Source organism: Ovis aries, chromosome 1, assembly GCF_016772045.2.
Source record: "Ovis aries strain OAR_USU_Benz2616 breed Rambouillet chromosome 1, ARS-UI_Ramb_v3.0, whole genome shotgun sequence".
NCBI classification, from domain to species: domain Eukaryota; kingdom Metazoa; phylum Chordata; class Mammalia; order Artiodactyla; family Bovidae; genus Ovis; species Ovis aries.
The window spans coordinates 194,124,993-194,130,755 of record NC_056054.1 but is presented as its reverse complement, the minus strand read 5'-3'; the positions used below and the strand labels follow the sequence as shown (position 1 = coordinate 194,130,755).

Here is a 5,763-nt window from a genome sequence, read left to right as displayed (position 1 = left end):
TGACCAAACAGAGCCCAATAAAAAGACAAGGGAAGGCCCAGTCCATTAAGACGGCAGGAATCTAGGGAAATTTCAGGGAATTTCTGGTGATCCCTTCCAAACCACAGCAAAACTTTGGGTTAGGCAAGGGTTGTGGACACTTCTTGATGAACCGATTGAAACTTTCAAAGTCCCCTGCTGCTTGCGGCCCTAGCAGAAGGCCCTTGGAGTTCCAGGATGAAGGCAGTTGCTGTCCTAGGGATCAGTACCCGCAGCCGGACCAGCAGCGGGGCAGCCTCGGCCGGTCTAGGGCCTCCACCGAGGCCAGTCCACGCCCCCCGCCTCTCGCGGCCGACCGGCCCTGACGCGGGCGGACAGCGCGGAGCCCCGGGCGAGCCTTTGTGCCGCCGGCAGCTGCCTTTGTGCGAAGCGGGTTCGCGCGCCCCTCCAGGCGGGCGCCTCTGCAAAGATCGCCCCCGCCACGCTCCATACCTGGTCCTTTGTCACCAGCTGCAGAAGAATTCAGAAAATCAAATTTATTTCCCGATTACCGATTACAGCCGGGACGCCCCTTTGTGCGGTGAGGCCTCTTTAACGGTTGCTATTCCAGCCCACTCTGTGAAGAAGGCCTTTTAAGGAAAGCGCGCCCCGCTGACTCCTGGCTCCCGTGGGAATTCGTGGACTAGGTCTTCTCGCAGTAAAGACGCTGCTGCTGCTGCTAAGTCGCTTCAGTCGTGTCCGATTCTGTGCGACCCCATAGACAGCAGCCCACCAGGCTCCCCCGTCCCTGGGATTCTCCAGGCAAGAACACTGGAGTGGGTTGCCGTTTCCTTCTCCAGTGCATGAAAGTGAAAAGTGAAAGAGAAGTCGCTCAGTCGTGTCAGACTCTTCGAGACCTCATGGATTGCAGCCTACCAGGCTCCTCCGTCCGTGGGATTTTCCAGGCAAGAGTACTGGAGTGGGGTGCCATTGCCTTCTCCGAATAAAGACGCTAACGAGCCCCAAGACGCGGGCTTGTCAAGTGTCCTGCCTGCTAACGGGGATAAATCAGTAGACCTCTTGAGTTCAGATAGTGTATTTCCTTTTTCCCCCCTTAGGAATGAATGGATGGATGTCGACTCCACAGGCTTGCCAGCCCAGCGCTGCCCTCAGCCTGCGGGTAAGTCCAATTTCACCCTCTGAGTGCTCAGCACTACCAGCTCCTGCCACTGCCGGAAGCCACACGCCAGTCTGAAAAAGTTCCTTTTCTGCCGGATTCTCAGGTGTCTTAGGCACCTGAAGATAAACGATGGTACCATTATTTTCCCTGATTAGGTTGAGATTTCCTGAAATGAATACAAAATATTGCCTCGCCTTGCCAAGTTTTGTCCACAGTAGACAGGGAAGTGTATTTTTTTGTTGTCTGTATTTTTGTGTGTGTGTGTGTGTGTGTGTGTTTTTGGTGCTTGTGTGGGGAAACCAGCTTTCCACGTAGCTGTGGTAAAGAACCCACCTACCAATGCAGGAAATGTGGGTTCGATCCCTGGGTCAGGAAGATCCCATGGAGGAGGAAATGGCAACCCACTCCAGTATTCTTACCTGGGGAATCCAGTGCACAGAGGAGCCTGGCGGGCTATAGCCCATAGGGTTGCAAGGAGTTGGACATGGCTGAGCACATGCACACATGAGGAAATAAATGTTTCTTTTAAAGAAAACCGATTTTTTTTAGAGGTAATGTAGAGTAGACCCATGCTGACAATATACATCATCTCCACTCTTTTTGTAGTAGTAGTAGTGTTAGTCACTCAGCTGTGTGCGACTCTTTATGACCCTGTGGACTGTAGTCCGCCAGGCTCCTCTGTCTGTGGGATTCTCCAGGCAAGAATACTAGAGTGGATTGACATTCCCTTCTCCAGAGGATCTTCCTGACCCAGGGATCGAACCCGAGTCTCCTGCATTGCAGACAGATTCTTTACCATCTGAGCTACAGGGAAGATCTTTTTGTCCACTCAAAAATTAATGTGTAGAAGAAATAGATGCATAGATCCACCAACCTATCAGCATCATTCCAATAATACCCTGAACATAGTTACAAAGACCATCATAATTCACACATTCATAAATAATATTCAGCGTTATAATTTGAATTACATAGTCATGAAGCAAAGGCATCCATAGGAGAACTTGGTCCACTGATTTTAAATTATGCATGTTCTAAATCTTTTGGAAACACTAAAAAAAAGAGTAATGATATATAGCACTTAGCAGGAGTCTTTTTTCTCCTCTACCTCTTGTTTTTTTATCGTGAGAATTTGGAGATGACACTCGGTTGCTCTGTGACTAAAGGAAGTGAATATAAATCAATGCCACATTTGCTAACAAACAGCATTCCTCTCTTTATCTACATCTGTGTGTTTTCTCTCTCTCTCTCTCTCACACACACACACACACATCCCCCACAAGAGCTTGGCCCACTCAGCTTCCCTGTAATTTCACAAAAGAGTGACTCTAATGTTTTCTGCTTCGTAGGGAGCCAGTGGTCATGGCGGTGAATTGGATACCTACACCAGAGAAGGCCTGAGAGGCGTAATCAAATAAGGGAACCACTTGAACTGAACTCCCAGCAGGAGCAGGAGGGAGGCCTGGAGAGGTTACAGGTACTTTTTATCCAGCCTCGCAGGAGAGAACCAACTTCCTGCTGCTAGAAATTTGTCTGCAATTTTTTTCCTCATTCAGACAGAGAGCTGGGGTCCAGGAGACACTGGGTTGATATGATAACTTGATTAAGGCCGGGACAGATGACATGGGAGCACCAAGTCAGCTCAAAGGAATCTGTGCTCTCCTCTTTAACCTCTCCTTGGGAGCCTACAAATTATATCTATTAATGTATCAGCCCCCTGGCATCACACAAATACATCATCCCCTTAAATGTATGTCAATCATTCACAGGAGCCTTCGTGGAATACCCATCATGTTTTCATTTCTCTCTCCCTTAAAAAAAAAAAAAGTTTAACCTGTTGGGTTGCTCAAACAAAGGGTTGTAGCCTGCCACCTCTTGCTGCAGTCACTTGGGAGGTAGGAGTCGTGTTGTCAGCCCAAGCGTTCAGAGAATCGTTTAAATGGGCCCCAGGCAGCTGGATAGGATCCAGGGGAGAGACTCTCGGAGGAGGAAGGATTTGGAAACCATGTTCAGTGAAGCATGAATGGAAAAAAACTGAGGATTAGTCTGGAGAAGAGAAAATGCAGAGAGAACTTGAGATCTAAAGAAATACTAAACGGAAGGAGGCTGGGTATCTTGCATGGGCCCCAGGAGAGCCCTGAGAGAGACAGGCAGTCAGGGAGAGCCAGCAGAGTGCCTGGATGAGAAATGGGCCACGTGCTGCGGCCGCCCTGGGAGGATGTGAAGAAATCCTCAGGCAGTATGGCCACAGTCACAGGAATCCCAGTTCCCTGCCCAGCGTCCGAGCCAGGAGACAGCCGGCCACTGAAAGGCTGAGAAGCTTCAGTTCCAAATACTGCTGGGAGAGGAGGTGAACTGAGGGTTAACTTACCATCCATACAACATACAGATTTTTTAAGTGTACAGTTCAATGAGTTTTCATAAATGTAACCTATGTAACCACCAGCCCAGTCAAGACAGAGAACATAATGAAAACCCTAGAGACAGGTTTCTTTGCCCTCTTTCCAGTCAAAATGCCCACTCCCCTTGCCCCACCCCCGTTCGGATTTCTCTCACTCTAGATCCGTTTTGTCTGTTTTGTCTGCATTTAAATGGAATTGGTCAGTATGGGCTCTTTTGTCTCTGGTTTCTTTCCCTTTATGTGCTTTTAGGACCCATCCTTGTAGTTTTTATTGTTGAATGGTTTTTCCAATAAGGATAAAACACCTCACATTTGCCTGCTCTCCTGCTGATGGACATTGGGGTGTTTCCAGTTTGAGGTTATTATTAATGCAGCTGCTACTAGCAGCAGTCTCTCACAATTTTTTGGTGCTGGCTCAAAGGGTATATTCTAAATGTCATTTTGAACTGGACTGCAAAGCAGGGAAAAGCCCGAAGCCATAAGGTGTGGTTTTAGTCAAGGCAGGAAGACTTTCTGGGACTTGAGTTTCTGGTTTGCATATCTTCCCCCCAAAACACAAGTTGTACCCCTATTCTTCCCACTGGTGGGCAGCAGGCTCCATCAGGACTGATTTCTGCAACCTGGGGCCCTTCCTGAGAATATCTCAGCAAAATGATTGTTAGTTACCATTTAGGTCTACTGGAAATGTGGAAATTCACATCTGCTGAGCTCCTGCCATGTGCCAGGCCCTGTGGGTGCACTGGGGGTTATGGGAAGAGAGAGAGGAATCTGGTGAGCCTGTCTTTAACCTGCTTGCAGTCTAAAAGGAGAATTAAGTGAGGTGTAAATTATGAAACCATAAGTCAGTGTTCAACAAACATTCACAGGTCAACTGCTATGCTGGTGTGAACTGGGGACAACTATTGAGAGCCCACATCTGCTGTGTCACCTTGAGGCAAGGAACCTGTTCACACTGGATGAGCCCATGTCTATGCATGTCCTCTTTCAGATGGCCCTGAAGGTGACAGTGGCAGTGAGACTTGGAAGATCACATCAAAGCCATCAAGGCACAGAGTGTTGGTGCTGGATGGCCCTTTCAAGTTCACGGCCCACTCCATCCCGAAGACAGATGGGAAACCTGAAGCCCATGCTAAGAGAAGTTCCTTCCCCAAGGCCACAGGCAGAAATGTCTGCCCTCCTAGTACAACCGTTATTCTGCTGTATCAGTCTGGCATTTATGACAAAGTCCTCGTTATATGACAGAGAACTATTTATAATGCTAGTATTGAAGGATATGATTAGCACATTTGCTGTGGGTTGATATGTCAGATTTGGCCTGTGAGTAGCTGTTACATTTAGAGAAACACGTTTGAATCCAGAAGCCATCCAAACTCTGTGATAAAAACAGTAGACCATGTCATGCTAGGATCCTATGTGATTATGGCTGATTTGTCCTCTGTACTAAGTTGTTTATTTATCTCATTGTTGGGCTTTTGGTTTCTTTCCTTGTCACTTTTTCACTTTTTCTATACATAGGTTTGACAGATGTGTAATCATAGAATACTGTATCAACTACTTTGTATTTTGTTTTGGGGGTGTTTTTTGAGTAAAACCTTCTTACTTTGGCCAAACCACTCTTGCCTTTAAAAACATTGATATATACTGCATGACTACAAAGGGAAAAAAATAATTGTGATCATACTGAAATTCCATACTCTTTTCCAAACAGTTATTAACAGATTTATGTCAAAGAAAAAATGAAATGAATTTGGATTTATGCAAACTTGGCAGGAATTCATTCAGAATTCATTTGGAAATCGGAGGGGACAAAGATACCACTATTCCTACTTTGTGGTTTTTAAATAATACTAAAATGTATAAAGCACTTTATCTACACACCCACTTTACAGTTTTCAAAATATCTTCATATCCATTCTTTTACTGGAACCCCTGACCAGTGGGCAAAGCATGTGTTATCTCCATTTTGCGGATTAAGAAAACAGCCTCAATATCTCATAATAACCTATAAAGGAAAAGAATCTATATCTATGTGTGTGTGTGTGACTGAATCACTTTGCTGTATACTTGAAACTAACACAACATTGCAAATTAACTATACCTCACCAAAAAGAAAGAAAGAGGGAGAGAGAGAGATAGGAAAAGAGGAAAGAAGGAAGAAAACAGCCTGGGATAAGTCACTTATCCATGTTCACATAGGGGATACATCTATGTGACCCGCACCATA

At 46.2% G+C, this 5,763-nt stretch overlaps 1 long non-coding RNA gene across 1 annotated transcript; it reads left to right on the top strand.

The window, feature by feature from the left end:
- Positions 1–639: 639 nt before the first annotated feature.
- On the top strand, positions 640–5,561 carry LOC105602482 (uncharacterized). Its single transcript, XR_001021119.5, has 3 exons — positions 640–1,138; positions 2,488–2,615; positions 4,528–5,561. It is a non-coding gene; the product is annotated as an uncharacterized LOC105602482 (long non-coding RNA).
- Positions 5,562–5,763: the final 202 nt, after the last annotated feature.